Source organism: Schistocerca piceifrons, chromosome 7 (assembly GCF_021461385.2).
Source record: "Schistocerca piceifrons isolate TAMUIC-IGC-003096 chromosome 7, iqSchPice1.1, whole genome shotgun sequence".
NCBI classification, from domain to species: Eukaryota; Metazoa; Arthropoda; class Insecta; order Orthoptera; family Acrididae; genus Schistocerca; species Schistocerca piceifrons.
In genome coordinates this window covers 369979908-369999535 of record NC_060144.1, presented here as the reverse complement: position 1 = coordinate 369999535, position 19628 = coordinate 369979908, and the positions used below count along the sequence as shown (strand labels likewise).

Here is a 19628-nt window from a genome sequence, read left to right as displayed (position 1 = left end):
TAAAAAAATAATAAATATGCGGTTGCAACGCAAATAGATGATGTTTATTGTTATCAAGATGGTAAGTGAAGTGGCAGTCGAGAATCAATGGCTGCGAATATTAAGAATTAATGAACTCCGTTTCGTAGCAGAGTATACAATAAAACTTTCAAGCGCCTTTCATTTGATTTTCATTTCTGTCACCTTCTGCAAATAATTACAAAGTGCAATCTACTGCCCAAACTTTTTATGATGATTCCGGGTTGAAGTTTTCATGAAAGTCGAAAGTATGGCTCATATGAAGTACAATAATTGTCTACGCTGCACCCAAGTAGCCGTTGCTGTATCTTAGCAACATGGCATAAATACAGGAAAAAATGAAATACGATACAAATTTGCCTTCCAGAAACCCTACAACTCTCGACTAGCTTCCAAAGAAATCGTTTGGATTGGTGGCAAAGTTCTGCTTCCACGTAAGTCGACCGCCGCGTGAAAACGATGTGCACAAGCCTGGGCGAGGGCTTTCCAGAGAAAGATTAGGGCGCACAGGCAAAGCGATAGCCGTCTGTTGATTCTCAATATCACTGTTGACTGGCGGCCGACGTGTGGCTACGCAAACACTACAATCTTTTTAGTCCAAATTTTGTGTGTCGAGACGTGACTACCAGCGAATGCTACGTGAGATGTCTCCAGGTGAAAAGATGTAACCGTGGTTACCTCACTGTTCACTAGAAACAGCCGTGCTCTTCTTAACAGTTTTAGAGGTCGAAGACGAGGTCATTGTACAAGCAAGAGCAATATTATCTGCGATAATTAGAACATTGGTGTATGATATGTACTAAGAATTACATGCTGGATTATTCGAATAAATCTACACGTCAAGGATGACAGGCTAGCGTTATGACACAAATTATCATTCACTAATGACTTATGAAATTCTTTATTTTGGTGAAACTCCACCTATAGGGATAGTATTTTAAGAATTATATTTAGTGTCAATTTTGGAACATTCTGAAATTGTTGTTGTTGTTGTGGTTGTGGTCTTCAGTCCTGAGACTGGTTTGGTGCAGCTCTCCATGCTACTCTATCCTGTGCAAGCTTCTTCATCTCCCAGTACCTACTGCAACATACATCCTTCGGAATCTGTTTAGTGGATTCATCTCTTGGTCTCCCTCTACGATTTTTACCCTCTACGCTTCCCTCCAATACTAAATTGGTGATCCCTTGATGCCTCAGAACATGTCCTACCAACCGATCACTTCTTCTAGTCAAGTTGAGCCAAAAACGTTTCTTCTCCCCAATCCTATTCAATACCTCGTCATTAGTTATATGATCTACCATCTAATCTTCAGCATTCTTCTGTAGCACCACATTTCGAAAGCTTCTATTCTCTTCTTGTCCAAACTAGTTATCGTCCATGTTTCACTTTCATACATGGCTACGCTCCATACAAATACTTTCAGAAACGAATTCCTGACACTTAAATCAATACTCGATGTTAACAAATTTCTCATCTTCATAAACGCGTTCCTTGCCATCACCAGTCAACATTTTATATCCTCTCTACTTCGACCATCATCAGTTATTTTGCTCCCCAAATAGCAAAACTCCTTTACTACTTTAAGTGTCTCATTTCCTAATGTAATTCCCTCAGCATCACCCGACTTAATTCGACTACATTCCATTGCCCTCGTTTTGCTTTTGTTGATGTACATCTTATATCCTCCTTTCAAGACACCATCCATTCGGTTCAACTGCTCTTCTAAATCCTTCGCTGTCTCGGACAGAATTACAATGTCATCGGCGAACCTCAACGTTTTTATTTCTTCTCCATGGATTTTAATACCTAATCCGAATTTTTCTTTTGTTTCCTTCACTGCTTGCACAATACACAGATTGAATAACATCGGGGAGAGGCTACAACCCTGTCTCACTCCCTTCCCAACCACTCCTTCCCTTTCGTGTCCCTCGACTCTTATAACTGCCATCTGGTTTGATTGAATAACATCGGGGAGAGGCTACAACCCTGTCTCACTCCCTTCCCAACCACTCCTTCCCTTTCATGTCCCTCGACTCTTATAACTGCCATCTGGTTTCTGTACAAATTGTAAATAGCCATTCGCTCCCTGTATTTTACCCCTGCCACCTTCAGAATTTGAAAGAGAGTATTACAGTTAACATTGTCAAAAGCTTTCTCTAAGTCTACAAAAGCTAGAAACGTAGGTTTACCTTCCCTTAATGTAGCTTGTGAGATAAGTCGTAGGGTCAGTATTGCCGCACGTGTTCCAATATTTCTACGAAATCCAAACTGATCTTCCCCGAGGTCGGCTTCTACTAGTTTTTCCATTCGTCTGTAAAGAATTCGTGTTAATATTTTGCATCCGTGACTTATTAAACTGATTGTTCGGTGATTTTCACATCTGTCAGCACCTGCTTTCTTTGGGATTGGAATTATTGTATTCTTCTTGAAGTCTGAGGGTATCTCGCCTGTCTCATACATCTTGCTCACCAGATGGTAGAGTTTTGTCAGGCCTGGCTCTCCCGAGTCCGTCAGCAGTTCTAATGGAATTTTGTCTACTCCCGGGGCCTTGTTTCGACTCAGGTCTTTCAGTGCTCTGTCAAACTCTTCACGCAGTATCGTATCTCCCATTTCATCTTCATCTACATCCTCTTCCATTTCCATAATATTGTCCTCAAATACGTCGCCCTTGTATAGACCCTCTATATACTCTTTCCACCCTTTTGCTTTCCCTTCTTTGCTTAGAACTTGATATTCACACAAGTGGTTCTCTCTTCTCCAAAGGTCTCTTTAATTTTCCTGTAGACAGTATCTGTCTTACCCCTAGTGAGATAAGCATCTACATCCTTATATTTGTCCTCTAGCCATCCCTGCTTAACCATTTTGCACTTCCTGTCGATCTCATTTTTGAGACGTTTGTATTCCTTTTTGCCTGCGTCATTTACTGCATTTTTATATTTTCTCCTTTCATCAATTAAATTCAATATTTCTTCTGTTACCCAAGGATTTCTACTAGCCCTCGTCTTTTTACCTACTTGATCCTCTGCTGCCGTCACTACTTCATCTCTCAAAGCTACCCATTCTTCTTCTACTGTATTTATTTCCCCCATTCCTGTCAATTGTTCCCTTATGCTCCCCCTGAAACACTGTACAACCTCTGGTTCTTTCAGTTTATCCAGGTCCCATCTCCTTAAATGCCCACCTTTTTGCAGTTTCTTCAGTTTTAATCTACAGTTCATAACCAATAGATTGTGGTCAGAGTCCACATCTGCCCCTGGAAATGTCTTACAATTTAAAACCTGGTTCCTAAATCTCTGTCTTACCATTATATAATCTGTCTGAAACCAGTCAGTATCTCCAGGATTCTTATATGTATACAACCTTCTTTTATGATTCTTGAACCAAGTGTCAGCTATGATTAAGTTGTGCTCTGTGCAAAATTCTACCACGCGGCTTCCTCTTTCATTTCTTCCCCCCCAATCCATATTCACCTACTACGTTTCCTTTTCTCCCTTTTCCTACTACCGAATTCCAGTGACCCATGACTATTAAATTTTCTTCTCCCTTTACTACCTGAATAATTTCTTTTATCTCATCATACATTTCTTCAATTTCCTCATCATCTGCAGAGCTAGTTGGCATATAAACTTGTACTTCTGTAGTAGGCGTGGGCTTCGTGTCTATCTTGGCCACAATAATGCGTTCACTATGCTGTTTCTGGTAGCTTACCCGCACTCCTATTTTGTTATTCATTATTAAACCAACTCCTGCATTACCCCTATTTGATTTTGTATTTATAACCCTGTGTTCACCTGACAAAAAGTATTGTTCCTCCTGCCAGCGGACTTCACTAATTCCCACTATATCTAACTTTAACCTATCCATTTCCCTTTTTAAATTTTCTAACCTACCTGCTCGATTAAGAGATCTGACATTCCACGCTCCGATCCGCAGAACGCCAGTTTTCTTTCTACTAATAACGACGTCCTCTTGAGTAGTCCCCGCCCGTAGATCCGAATGGGGGACTATTTTACCTCCGGAATATTTTACCCAAGAGGACGCCATCATCATTTAACCATACAGTAAAGCTGCATGCCCTCGGGAAAAATTACGGCTGTAGTTTCCCCTTACTTTCAGCCGTTCGCAGTACCAGCACAGCAAGGCCGTTTTGGTTAGTGTTACAAGGCCAGATCAGTCAATCATCCAGACTGTTGCCCTTGCAACTATGAGAAGACTGCTGTCCCTCTTCAGGAACCACACGTTTGTCTGGCCTCTCAACAGATACCCCTCCGTTGTGGTAGCACCTACGGTACGGCTATCTGTATCGCTGAGGCACGCAAGCCTCCCACCAACGGCAAGGTCCATGGTTCTTGGGGGGGGGGGGGGGGGGCATTCTGAAATACTTTCTTCAAAAAACTTAGTATTTTCGCAGCTGCTTTATAATGTAAATTATTAATGTCCATTGTCATTACTAATATTCCTCTTTTTTCAATACATAGTGAAACGCATTTATATAAGACTAGAATGATAAACTTCTTTTACACAGACTACGAGTTGTTAACAATACAGAACTACATATACAAGTATTTACCGAGCTGCCGGCCGCTGTGGAGCTCTTCTAGGCGCTTCAGTCCGGAACCCCGTGGCTGCTACGGTTGCAGGTTCGAATCCTGCCTCGGGTATGGGTGTGTGTGATGTCGTTAGGTTTGTTAGGTTTAAGTAGTTCTAAGTCTAGGGGACTCATGACCTCAAATGTTAAGTCCCATAAAGCTTAGAGCCATTTGAACCATTTTGATACTCACCGAGCTGCCAGAGCATATTTAAAGTCATGTAGACAATGTGGTAGCGTTAAAGGCTCAATTAAAGAACTTCCTCTTCAGCATCTCCTTCTACTCTACTGAAGACAATATTCATCGAAACTCTTAAATGTAATGGTCTAGGTGATTTTATAATTAGGATTATTGTTATTATTCACCGTATTGAGTTTAAATTAAATTAAATGTACTTCTTTGATTTCGTTCCCCATTCAAGAATGACAAAGGTAATATAATGTGAGAAAAAAAGGTTGGATGAGTATTACTAAGAGCACTGCTCTAAGGTTACCAGACTTCCGAATGAACTTTCGAAAAGCTGCTCAACAAGTTGCTGAAGCAAGTAAAGTATGTCGTACTTTCTTCCGGACGGCTGTTAACAAAGTAAGCACAATCTCTGTCGTATTTCATACAGAGATTACCAACGCCTTAAGGGGCACTCATACCTTTAATAATATTGATAACATTTTCTGAGGTCGTATATAGGCATATTGTCAATTAATAGGTCTATACGTGGGTAGTCATTGTATTTATCACTTAAGAATGCTCAAGGGAAGCTTCACTAGGCTTGCTTTTGCTTATTAATTTGAGAACATACTGGAAAAACGAAGCTGATTCGAGCGTTCGAAATGTCTTCCTGTCGCCTCTCTTATTAATGTATTTTGTTTAGACATCAATAATTTCTCGTACGATGCAGTACTTATACGGAAATAGTTTATGAAATCTTTAGGATCCATGTTTCTGATTTCAGTCAATAAATTAACATGTGACGGGTTGCTCTTTTTTGACATTATCGGGTCCAATTCGTATTTTTCGTGGCTTTTTGTTATTTTGTACCAGCTGTAGCTAATGTAATTGCGGCGCTCGATTTCTTGTGGGAATTCTATAGCATAGCCATGTGAAATCGTGTTGTTATCTGTCAATACAGAACACACTGTTAGCGGTGTGAGGGTCGCTACGTTATTTTGAAGGGTTACTGAACTAGTATTATTAATAAATATTGAACCCCTTTAGGGCTGAAATTGTACAGATGGTAGATGATTCTAAACTGTTTTGATATAAGGATCCAGTAGTTGGAAATGAACAACACAGGTAGTACGAGATCTTGAACGAGCGGAGCTCGCGAGGTGTGCCTCTGCAAACTGAAGACGTTTCATAGTAAAACAACAGTATTCCGCACCGAAGTTGATGACGGTAAGTTTAAAAAAATCGTGTGTGACGTATCCACGTTGGAGTTGTGGACTGTTTACAAATGATGACAGGTCATCGAATATGGACCATTACCCGTTACAGAATCTTTCAGACGTATCTTGAATATACACTCCTGGAAATGGAAAAAAGAACACATTGACACCGGTCTGTCAGACCCACCATACTTGCTCCGGACACTGCGAGAGGGCTGTACAAGCAATGATCACACGCACGGCACAGCGGACACACCAGGAACCGCGGTGTTGGCCGTCGAATGGCGCTAGCTGCGCAGCATTTGTGCACCGCCGCCGTCAGTGTCAGCCAGTTTGCCGTGGCATACGGAGATCCATCGCAGTCTTTAACACTGGTAGCATGCCGCGACAGCGTGGACGTGAACCGTATGTGCAGTTGACGGACTTTGAGCGAGGGCGTATAGTGGGCATGCGGGAGGCCGGGTGGACGTACCGCCGAATTGCTCAACACGTGGGGCGTGAGGTCTCCACAGTACATCGATGTTGTCGCCAGTGGTCGGCGGAAGGTGCACGTGCCCGTCGACCTGGGACCGGACCGCAGCGACGCACGGATGCACGCCAAGACCGTAGGATCCTACGCAGTGCCGTAGGGGACCGCACCGCCACTTCCCAGCAAATTAGGGACACTGTTGCTCCTGGGGTATCGGCGAGGACCATTCGCAACCGTCTCCATGAAGCTGGGCTACGGTCCCGCACACCGTTAGGCCGTCTTCCGCTCACGCCCCAACATCGTGCAGCCCGCCTCCAGTGGTGTCGCGACAGGCGTGAATGGAGGGACGAATGGAGACGTGTCGTCTTCAGCGATGAGAGTCGCTTCTGCCTTGGTGCCAATGATGGTCGTATGCGTGTTTGGCGCCGTGCAGGTGAGCGCCACAATAAGGACTGCATACGACCGAGGCACACAGGGTCAACACCCGGCATCATGGTGTGGGGAGCGATCTCCTACACTGGCCGTACACCACTGGTGATTGTCGAGGGGACACTGAATAGTGCACGGTACATCCAAACCGTCATCGAACCCATCGTTCTACCATTCCTAGACCGGCAAGGGAACTTGCTGTTCCAACAGGACAATGCACGTCCGCATGTATCCCGTGCCACCCAACGTGCTCTAGAAGGTGTAAGTCAACTACCCTGGCCAGCAAGATCTCCGGATCTGTCCCCCATTGAGCATGTTTGGGACTGGATGAAGCGTCGTCTCGCGCGGTCTGCACGTCCAGCACGAACGCTGGTCCAACTGAGGCGCCAGGTGGAAATGGCATGGCAAGCCGTTCCACAGGACTACATCCAGCATCTCTACGATCGTCTCCATGTGAGAATCGCAGCCTGCATTGCTGCGAAAGGTGGATATACACTGTACTAGTGCCGACATTGTGCGTGCTCTGTTGCCTGTGTCTATGTGCCTGTGGTTCTGTCAGTGTGATCATGTGATGTATCTGATCCCAGGAATGTGTCAATAAAGTTTCCCCTTCCTGGGACAATGAATTCACGGTGTTCTTATTTCAATTTCCAGGAGTGTATATTAAGCAAGTCTTAATGCTCGGGAAACCGAACGAATGTGTAGAGAAAAGTTCCAAAACAGGAGCGATCCAGATGGAAGAAATTTATTGCCGTGGATAGAAAATTACGGAAGTCCAGTCACGTTCAGGCTATACAGGGCTTTAGTTAAGATGTTTAAAAACATCTAAAGCACACACACACACACACACACACACACACACACGGAGAGAGAGAGGGAGGGGGGGGAGGGGATATGACAAATCGATGCTGTTGCAACTACCAAACAATGAGCTCAGGAACTTTATTAAAATCACAATAATGTTTACCATCTACACGGTTGATTACGAAAGGGGATAAATTAGAATTCGAAACATGTTGGATTCACTTAGGGGCCAGGGCTCTCACGGAGAGCAAACGAGACAGTGTCGAGGAGAGAGGGAATGTTATCGGAACGCAGGTATTATCTGATTTATTGGTTGCAACGCGTATGACTCCATTCGGTCGGTGCCTCGCGTCGTTTGGCACTCTTAATACGGGACGCAGCCGCGTCTAACTAGCATTTCTTCTTGTAGAGAAAATGGGAAAGAGGGGCTCGACTCTTGAGCCTAGTGTACAAAACGACCGAGGGTATTCACGACGCAGAAGCAGCTCTACGTTTCCTTGCGAATCTGCTCAGTTGTCACCATAAAAAGTTCTCCCTAAGGAAGTTAATCGACCGACAGATGCAGCGCGTTGGATCTTAACAAGAAATTCGTTCGACCCGGAATATTTTAATAAACATGATATAGTTAGCTGACTTGTTGTATTGCCCCATTCGCACGTAGAGTTCGTGCTTCGACAAGCGAGTGCTAATCGGTCTCCCAGTATTATACACTACTGGCCATTAAAATTGCTACACCAAGAAGAAATGTAGATGATAAACGGGTATTCGTTGGACAAATATACTAGAACTGACGTGTGATTACATTTCACGCAATTTGGGAGCATAGATCCTGAGAAATTAGTACCCAGAACAACCACCTTTGGCCGTAATAACGGCCTTGATACGTCTGGGCATTGAGTCAAACAGAGCTTGGATGGCGTGTACAGGTACAGCTGCCCATGCAGCTTCAACACGATACCACAGTTCATCAAGAGTAGTGACTGGCGTATTGTGACGAGCCAGTTGCTCGGCCACCATTGACGTTTTAAATTGGTGAGAGATCTGGAGAATGTGCTGGCCAGGGCAGCAGTCGCACATTTTCTGTATTCAGAAAGGCCCGTACAGGACCTGCAACATGCGGTCATGCATTATCCTGCTGAAATGTAGGGTTTTGCAGGGATCGAATGAAGGGTAGAGCCACGGGTCGTAACACATCTGAAGTGTAACGTCCACTGTTCAAAGTGCCGTCAGTGCGAACAAGAGGTGACAGAGACGTGTAACCAGTGGCACCCCATACCATTATGCTCGGTGATACACCAGTATGGCGATGACGAATACACGCTTCCAATGTGCGTTCACCGCGATGTCGCCAAACACGGATGCGACCATCATGATGCTGTAAACAGAACCTGGATTCATCTGGAAAAAAGAAGTTTTGCCATTCGTGCACCGAGGTCCGTCGTTGAATACACCATCACAGGCCCTCCTGTCTTGCAAACGTCCCCATCTGTTGACTCAGGAATCGAGACGTGGCTGCACAATCCGTTACAGCCATGCGGATAAGATGCCTGTCATCTCGCCTGCTAGCGATACGAGGCCATTGGGATCCAGCAAGGCGTTCCGTATTACCCTCCTGAACCCACCGATTCCATATTCTGCTAACAGTCATTGGATCTCGACCAACGCGAGCAGCAATGTCACGATACGATAAACGGCAATCGCGATAGGCTACAATCCGACCTGTATCAAAGTCAGAAACGTGATGGTACGCATTTCTGCTCCTTACACGAGGCATCACAACAACGTTTCACCAGGCAACGCCGGTCAACTGCTGTTTATGTATGAGAAATCGGTTGGAAACTTTCCTCATGTCAGCACGTTGTAGGTGTCGCCACCGGCGCCAACCTTGTGTGAATGCTCTGAGAAGCTAATCATTTGTATATCACAGCATCTTCTTCCTACCGGTTAAATTTCGCGTCTGTAGCACGTCATCTTCGTGGTGTAGCAATTTTAATGGCCAGTAGTGTAATACTTTCTGAATCAGTGCCGTTTGGCGTGCATGAGACCATTCTGTTCCGAGGAACTCCTATCCACGGTCACGATAACGGAGGGCGCCGCGAGATAATTGGTCAGCGGCAGTGCTCCTGCGTAATTAAACGCTTCCTGCTCTGTTATGCAGTGCCTCCCACACTGGGGAGATGATCTCGCGCGCGGCAGATAGGACCCCGATGGTATCGCCCACGGTGCGCGGTCGAGGTAAGCGACCCCCCGGCGGGCCGCGGGCAGACCGCGAGCGCCGGCCGGCTCTGAAGTGGGTTAGCCACACAGAGCAGCGCAGCGCACGGCGCGGCCCCGTGTGGCGGGCCGACCCGAATCCAGACGCGGCCCTAACGGGACCCGGGCTGCACTCGTTCCCATTAACAGTGCACAGATCGCCGACATGGCTTGGCCGTTTCACGTCCGGCTCCCGGCAACAGCACGGCGCGGCGCATGCACGGCAGCAGCGGTGGCAACGAGAAAAGTCAACGCTACCTACGTGGGTTCCCAGAAAGTAATGCACCGTATTTTTTTCTTCAATAATTCTTTATTGAACATAATGAGAAATACACACACGAAATAACGGTGTTTTATCTACATACCCTATTTTTCCATGTAATCTGCATCCATCCCTATGGCCTTCGTCCAGCGCAAAACAAGGGCGCGTATGCCCTGTCGGTAACAATCGTTGTCCTGGTAGCGGAGCCAGTGCTTTATTGTATGAATCACCTCCTCATCTTCCTCAAAATGTCTTCCACGAATGGAGTCCGTTAATGGCCCAGACAAGTGGAAGTCCGAGGGGGTAGGTCAGGGCTGTAGGGTGGATGGGGTTACAATGTGTTCAGCAGTCCTCAGACTTGTCTGGGGCCGAGCGTTATCGTGTTGCAGGAAAATATCTCCTGGGTGGCTGTGACGCTGAAGTCGCCGGAAGCGCGTCATGAGTATTGTTAATGTGTTGACAGATGCTTCTCAATTAATGGTACCCCCTCTTAGCGCATCAATGAGAATCATTCGTTCACAGTCCCAGAACACGATGATCATGGCCTTACCGGTGGAAGCAATTCCTTTGAATGTTTTCTTCTGTGGGGAGTGGGAATGGTGCCATTCCATTGACTGTCGTTTTGTTTCGGGCTTCAAACGGTGAACCCAGGTTTCATCACCTATCACAATTCAGAACAAGAAGACCTCCCCCTCAGCTTCAAAACGTTGCAACAAATCAAGACAAATCAAGACAAATGTTTTTTCTCTCCGATTGGTGGTCCACCGTTAGACACCGCGGGATCCACTTTGCACACACTTTTCAATATCCAAAAGTACGGATAATTGCATCCACACTTCCTTTACTGATTGGGGGATGCAGCGCCAACTGCCGAGTCGTAATGCGTCTGTCCTCGCGAATGACATCAGCTCGCTGCAACATGTCAGGTGTGACAACCCTGGATGGTCTCTCCGACCGCTGCAAATCATGGAGCCCCGCCGAACCGCCTTCTGATGGCCTCACCCTCCGTACCCAGCGACTACCCGTACTTCCCTCGACAGCAGATGCTCCATAGACTTCGCACAAGCGAAAAGTGCGGTCCATTACTCTCTGGACAACCTTCTTAGAATCGATACCACACTCCTTTTTAAAGGAAAGAGGTTTATTTTTCTACCTTATCTGGACTTTTTTTGCTACATCTAGGAGTGAACTGGTGCAGTGGTAACACACTGGACTAGTATTTGGGAGGAGGCTGTTCAAATCGCCGTCCGCCGATCCAGATGTAGATTTCCTGTTGCTTCCCTAAATCGTTTAAGACGAATGCTGGGGTGATTCCTTTGAAAGGGCGTGACAGATTTATTTTATCCACCCCTTTTCAATCCTTATTGGGATGCTAAACCATGACCTTCCTTCCTTATTTGTTGCATCTACCTGTATTTCTACATTTACCACGGGGAAATTACTATGCGATATGCATCGGATGAAACTTCGAGTAGCATTCACTATCACCCACCACTCCCACACCTTCCCTTCCTTTCCAATTCGTGAAGGGTGCACGAGCGGAACAACTGTTCATTCATGAGCTCAATTTTCTGTGTTTTAGAGAAAGAGTGAAGTAGATAATAGACAGGTAGGGCCAAATACACTGAAGCGCCAAAGACAGATATATTCAAGTAGAGATATATGGAAAGAGGCGGAACGTGTTGTTAGATCGATTACTGCTCCTACAATGATAGGTTATCAAGATTTAAGTGAGTTTGAAAGTGGTGTTACAGTCGGCGCACGAGTGATGGGACACAGGTGGGGATTTTACGAGTGCATCGTGAATATCAGGAATCCGGTAAAACATCAAACCTCCGACATCGCCGAGGGTGGAAATAGATCCTGCAAGAACGTTACCAACGACGACTGAAGAGAATCGTCCAACGTGACAGATGTGCAACCCTTCCGCAAATTGCTGCAGAATTCAATGCTGGGCCATCAACAAGTATCAGCGTGTGAACCATTCAACGAAACATCATCGATATGGGCTTGATGACTGCACGGTACAAAGTTTTACGCCTCGGCTGGGGCCGTCAACACCGACATTGAGCTGTTGATGTCTGGGAACATGTTCTCTGGTCGGATGAGTCTCACTTCAAATTGTATCGAGCGAATGGACATGTACAGGTATGGAGAAACCCTACGGAACCGATGGACTCTGCATGTGATAATGGGACTGTTCAAGCTGGTGGAGGCTCTGTAATAGTGTGAGGCATGTGCAGTTGGAGTGATACGCAACTCCCGATATGTCTAGATACGACTCTCACAGGTGACAAGTACGTAAGCATCCTGTCTGATCACCTGCATCCATTCGTGTCCATAGTGCATTCCGACAGACTTGAGCAATTCCAGCAGGAGAGTGCGATACCCTACACGTCCAGAATTGCTACAGAGTGGCTCCAGGAACACTCCTCTGAGTTTAAACACTTCCGCTGGCCACCAAATTTCCCAGCACTCCGTCTTCAGGCCACGAGTGGCCTACCGGCTCCATCCGACCGCCATGTCATGCTCAGTGGAGGATGCGGATAGGAAGGGCGTGGGGTCAGCACACCGCTCTCCCGGACGTTATGATGGTATTCTTGACCGAAGCCGCTACTATTCGGTCGAGTAGCTCCTCAATTGGCATCACGAGGCTGAGTGCACCCCGAAAAATGGCAACAGCACATGGCCGCTTGGCTGGTCACCCATCCAAGTGCCGACCACGCCCGACAGCGCTTAACTTCGGTGATCTCACGGGAACCGGTGTATCCACTGCGGCAAGGCCGTTGCCTGAAATTTCCCAGGCATGAACATTATTGAGCATATCTGGGATGCCTTTCAACGTGCTATTCAGAAGAGATCTGCACCCCATCGTACTCTTATTGATTTATGGACAGTCATGCAGGATTCCTGGAATCAAGTCCCTCCAGCACTAGTTGAGACATTGGTCGAGTCCATGCCACGTCGTACTGAAACACTTCTGCGTGCAGGTGTACTAGTTTCTTTGGCTGTTCGGTGTAGGATAAAACAGCCGGATTCGAATATGGTGAATGGGCCCGCTTCACCATTTTTTCTGACGGGCAACAATGTTGGATAAATAATTTCCGAGCTTTACCGTTCTAACGGTTTTGTTATAGGTTCACCAGAAGATGTGGCTTTTAGTGCCACGGAACCGGTAGTGATCCAATAATTAAGGACTAAATACAGCTAAAGAGGTTTATTAATACCCAGATGACTACTCATAGTTGTGGTTGCCCAAACTACAAGGTTGTCTATGCTACAAGGTTGTCTATCCTGCAGAGAGCTCATGCACGTCTGTAACAGAGAAAGTATTCTAGTGCGAAGCATAAATTGTAAGATCTTTTGGGTGAGATATTCTCATTTGAAATGAAGGGACAAAATGACTCATGTCAAATCTGATGTACCGACCAGCGGTATTACATCGAATTGAAAGTTTGCGGATGAAAACAGATACGGAAATTCACAACGCTGTGTTTGACTTTTTCGGGATAGTATAGTGGATCGAGGCACAGAGTCACGGTGGGCTGCGCGTTACCGCAAAGGCCAGAGAAGTACTGAGGACGACAGAAGGAGTGAGCGATTGGTAACTGCATCAGGCTACACCTCTGCTGTCATTATTGAGTACATTTTGCAAGAAGATCAAAGGAGATCATTCGAAGGAATTGTAAATGAAGCAAACATGCCTATCTCTTCGGTGGTGGGTTTCATAATCGAGAAACCGCAGAAAAGGTAAGTCGCTGCAAAATCGGTTCTTCATCATCTGAGTGGAGAGCAAAAGCCAATCACAAGAGAACTGGCTAAATATTGTTGCAAAATTAGTTTTTGAAAAGCGCTGTTTTCGTAGATGAAACATGGATTCGAGATTTTGAGCTAGACTGAAATCTCAGTCCTCCAGTGGAAACATCCTTACTCTTGTAATGGTACACGAAATGTATGCCCTGTTACTTTGGAATTTATCGTCGCCAATAATGCAGTAACAACGTCGTCTGAGTGAGTTAATATTTTATCACGATTCAAACTGTGTCCCTTCTTCCTAATATGGAAGCAGCAACCTGCAACGCATCTCGAGCGGTATTTTATTCAGTGAGTCTAGTCCTAAGGTTTCAAAGACTGTTACTACATGACAAATATATTGTGATGATACATAATTGTGATCATTCTGTTATATCTGACTAGATTGTTGACAGAGCAACACATGATGTAATGATAGTTCTAACGAGTTCTGCTGGACCATTTTACGCAGTCAGCATAACCCACATAACTGTGTGATAGCTACGTATATATTTCATTCTAAGAAGACAGAAAATTAATGTTTGTCAACTAGATCACTCAGTGAATATCTACTCGCATTTTAAGTTGTACTGCTGAACATTGCATCTTTGTAACTTCGACTATGTGATTCTCTAGGCACAGAATATACAGCGTGCTGTTGTGGCCGAGCGGTCCTAGGCGCTTCAGTTTGGAACCGCTCGACCGCTACGGTCCCAGGTTCGAATCCTGCCATGGGTATGGATGTGTGTTATGTCCTTACGTTAGTTAGGATTAAGTAGTTTTAAGTATAGGGGACTGATGACCTCAGATGTTAAGTCCCATAGTGCTCAGAGGCATTTGAACCATTTGAACAGAATATACACAGGGTGTTCGGGCTATAAGTGCGGATGTTGTGATCAGTGGCACCTTAATATGTTCCAACTTCATTGCATTAGTCGTTTTTTCTCCGCGTCTAGCAGTCTTCCCGCAAACACGTCACACGATGTCTTCTGCACGGTCGTAACAGCACCACTAACTGTAAGTGCACTACGCCTGCCAGCGTAGGCTAACCGCTTTGCGTCCACGCATCCACACTTCATCAAATGGCTCTGAGCACTATGGGACTTAACATCTGCGGTCATCAGTCAGCTAGAACTTAGAACTACTTAAACCTAACTAACCTAAAGACATCACACACATCCATGCCCGAGGCAGGATTCGAACCTGCGACCATAGTGGTCGAGCGGTTCCAGATTGAAGCGCCTAGAACCACTCGGCCACCGCGGCCGGCCACACTTCCTCACCTGACCTGCTGCCCATTGGAAAATACACATAAATGGCTTGCTGTTGCCATATGTACTTCGAGGAACCAAACTATTTCTTAGCTATAATTATTAGTCTGCAAACTAAGTTAACTCTGAAACTTCCTGGCAGATTAAAACTGTGTGCCGGACCGAGACTCGAACTCGGGACCTTTGCCTTTCGCGGGCAAGTGCTCTACCAACAGAGCTCCTCTAGCACGACCCGTTATCACAGCTTCAATTTTGCCAATACCTCGTCTCCTACCAATCAAATTTCACAGAAGCTCTTCTGCGACCTTGCAGAACTAGCATTCCTGGAAGAAAGGCTTCTGTGAAGGTAGGAGATGAGGTACTGGCAGAATTGCAGCGCAAAGATCCCAAGTTTGAGTCTCGGTCCGGTACACAGTTTTAATCTGCCAGGAAGTTTCATATCAGCGCACACTCAGCTCCAGAGTGAAAATCTAATTCTAAGTTAATTATGTTGTAAGGTTTTCCAGTACACTGACCTGAGTCACCAGTAAAAATATCTGCACTTATAAGCCTAACACCCTGTACAGCTTTATGTGCTTTGAGATGACTTGTCAACACAACTACCTTCTTCTTAAAAAAATTTACTACTCACCGTTTACTAACACTCCTCAGTCCTTGTATTGAGCGGGTAAGTAACTACAGTAGAACATGTATTATCTTAATATGTATACTAAGTCGTGCCTCTGTTTTATGAACTGAGAACTAATATTTACATTCCTGACTCTGAATATAATTCGAGCACATGGAAATTTTGCGTTAAGAACCTTAAAAAGTATCCTCCTTAACGTAACGTACTTAGTACAGGAGGGATAACTCAGTTCTAATGTTTATTTTACTTTAGTTTTCGAGTCCAGAATATAAAATAATTACGTAAACTAATAAGTATTGATTCACATAACAAATTTGGAAAATTAAATATGTTCAGTAGTATTTATGACACAGATTCAATAATATATATGAACAAGCAGTAGATAAACAAGCAGCAAGACGATTATATCTTTTGACGGGCACAGTATTCGGCGGTTATCATAGCAATTTCGCTGGCTGCAGCAAGATCGCAGATAGTGTATGCAGCCGGTAGGTTCCTGCAGACTAGCAGATATTGTTCGTCCTGTACGTCACCACACTGACGAGTTTTCTCCTCATTACTGAAGCCTCACTTCCTGAGGTTGGCTTTGCACCTTGACACCCCAACTCGCAGTCTGTTCAAAGTCTTCCAGGTCACGTATGACAGGTGTGAACATTCGGCTATTTCCTCCTTGCCCGTTATGTGATTGTCTTCAGCTAGGGAGTCTCGCCAAAGCTCCTCTCTGCGAGTTCTGGGAGATCAACGAATTGCCATAACTCGCAGGGAGCTCTAATGTTGCCGACTAACTTGTTCATTCCAGCTCCTTCAAAACTGGATAGGTTTACTTTCTCTTTTGTTCCTAAACGATTTCAACAAGCAGACAAATTACTGTTTACGTTTCTTTCGTTATCTTATTAAAGTTAATTGTGCAAATAATATTTCTGTCGATAGTTTTGAGTTAACAGGTACCTAGTATCTGGAGTACATCTGTTTATCGTAATTATAATTGTTCTTGTGCCATCTTGAGTTCATCTATTTATCGTAATTATAATTGTTCTTGTAGCATCCTACTACTATCGTTTCGCTAAATTAATTAGAACTGTTCTTAGGCAAAACCAATTACTCAGCAGTAGAGTTCAAAACTTTTTTTGCAATACTGTCTTTCCTGTTGTTCTGAATTTATTCTCACAGTTAAAATTGGTAATATTCATTTCTTATTGAGCGCAATTAAGACCTCATATGCCTTTCATCACCAATCGTTTTATGGTATCTTTCCACTGCTAGCATAGATATTCAAAATTGATAGTGAGATACAATATTTTACGGGCTAACATGACTAAGTCGGGAATACTGGAATTCATGTTTAGACATAACATGTTCTTTATTTCTTAAAGTGTCAGTCCCATCAGTCCCTCACGTGCGCGTGTGTCCGCGTGTCCCAAAAGAACTGCCCAAGCTCTATATAACCACGAAAAGCCGCCACCGTCACTTTGACTCTACATTTACCACTAGTAGGCAAATATCTCAGCCTCTTCAGGCGTTTCATCCTGACTAACTCTTTATCTCGTGAATTGTTCAAAGCTTTGGACACTCACCACAGACTATTCCTTTAATCGATTAACAGCACGGTTTGTGGGTGGTCTTACACTGAAGAGACAGAAGCCATGGAACACCCCCTAATATAGTCCCATAGTGCCCGGCCCGGAGTAGTGCAGCAGTTCGACGGGGCACGGCCTAAACAAGTCGCTGGAAACAGTCCCCTGCAGAAATACTGAGGCACGTTGCCTCTGTCTTTTTTTTTTTTTTTTTTTTGTACGTCACAGGGTTCTGAGACTGGTTTGACGCTGCCCGCCATGAATACCTCTCCTGTGGCAACCTTTTCATCTCAGAGCTGTGGCAACCTTTTCATCTCAGAGTAGCGCTTCCGACCTATATCCTTAATTGTTTGCTGGATGTGTTTTACCCTCTACAGCTCCCTCTAGTGCAACTGGTCTCTTAACAGGTGTCCTATCAGCCTGTCCCTTCCTATTGTCAGTTTTTTTCATATATTCCTTTCCTCGCTGATTCTGCGGAGAACCTCCTTATCTTATCGGTCCACCTATTTTCAACATTCTTCTATAGCAACATACCTCAAATCTCTCAATTCTTTTTTCTTCCGGTTTTCCCACATTCCTTGTTTTACTACCATACAATGCTGTGCTCCAGGCGTACATCCTCAGAAACTTCTTCCTCATATTAAGACTTACCTCAGATGCTACTAGACTTCTCTTGCCCAGGAATGCTCTTTTTGCTTCTGTAGCAGTTATAACCGTCCATAATTACGAAAGTGTTGCCGGCGCAGGGTTTTGTGCACGAACTGACCTGTCGATTACGTCCCGTAAACGTTCAAAGGGATTCATCTCGGGCGATCTGGGTGGCCAAATTATTCGCTCGAATTGTCCAGAATGTTCTTCAGACCAATCGAGAACAGTTTTGGCCCGGTGACAAGGCGCATTGTCGTCCATAAAAATTCCGTCGTTGTTTGGGAACATGAAGCCCATGAATGGCTGCAAATAGTCAGCAAGTAGCCGAAAATAATCATTTCCAGCCAATTTTCGGTTCAGTTGGCCCAAAGGACCCAATCTTTTCCGTGTAAACGCAGCCCACACCATTGTGGAGCCACCGCTAGCTTACACACTGCATAGTACACAGGCTGTGTCCACGGTTTCGCGGAGTCTGCGCAACACTCAGATCTTACCATCAGCTCTTACGAGCTGAAATTGGGACTTATCTGACAGGGCTACGGTTTTCTAGTCGTCTAGATTCCAACTGATATGGTCGCGAGCCCAGAAGAGGCGCTACAGGTGGTGTCGTGATGTGATATTAGCAAAGGAACTCGCGTCGCTTGTCTGCTGCCATATCTCATTAACGCCAAATTTCGCCTCACCGTCCTAACGTATACGTTCGTCTACGTCCCACATTGGCTTCTGTGGTTATTTCACGCAGTGTTGCTTGTCTATTAATTCTCGTCGTGCGACCGCATTGACGCCGGGAACTTTTCAGTGAATCATCTGAGTACAAATGATAGCTCCGCCGATGCATTGCCCCTCTATACTTTGTGTGCGCGATGCTACGGCCATCTGTGTATGCGCATATCCTTACATCCTTACCCCGAGACTCTTGTCATCTCAGTGTAATGGTTCCTACACTATGATTACACCGGGCGAGGTGGCGCAGTGGTTAGCACACTGGACTCCCATTCGGGAGGACGACGGTTCAATCCCGTCTCCGGCCACCCTGATTTAGGGTTTCCGTGATTTCCCTAAATCGTTTCAGGCGAATGCCGAGATGGTTCCTTTGAAAGGGCACGGCCGATTTCCTTCCCAATCCTTCCCTAACCCGAGCTTGCGCTCCGTCTCTAATGACCTCGTTGTCGACGGGACGTTAAACACTAACCACCACCACCACCACCACCACCACACTATGATTACAACGTTATGCTGTACTATACATCGACAGCTCCGCAGTCGCAAAGAATAGTGCACGTCTTCCCTAAAATACGCAAATCAGTCGTCACTGCATACTCACTGCAACTTCTATACAACCAGTCCCCACAATACAGTTGGATAGCAGTCTTCACTTTGAGAGTGTCCTGGGCCAGACCACTACTCCAAAAGTATCGGAACACTAATCGGACTCCAGCCCGATTAAATAATTCCAACAAACCACACCCTCAAAAAGACAACTGATTCGTTGCGTACTGCCAATC

At 45.2% G+C, this 19628-nt stretch overlaps 1 non-coding gene and 1 pseudogene across 1 annotated transcript; one reads left to right on the top strand and one right to left on the bottom strand.

Moving 5' to 3' along the window:
• Positions 1-12883: 12883 nt before the first annotated feature.
• On the bottom strand, positions 12884-13001 carry LOC124709177 (annotated as a pseudogene).
• A 6080-nt stretch (positions 13002-19081) lies between these two features.
• Trnag-ccc lies at positions 19082-19154 on the top strand. The gene has a single exon. It is a non-coding gene; the product is annotated as a tRNA-Gly (tRNA).
• Positions 19155-19628: the final 474 nt, after the last annotated feature.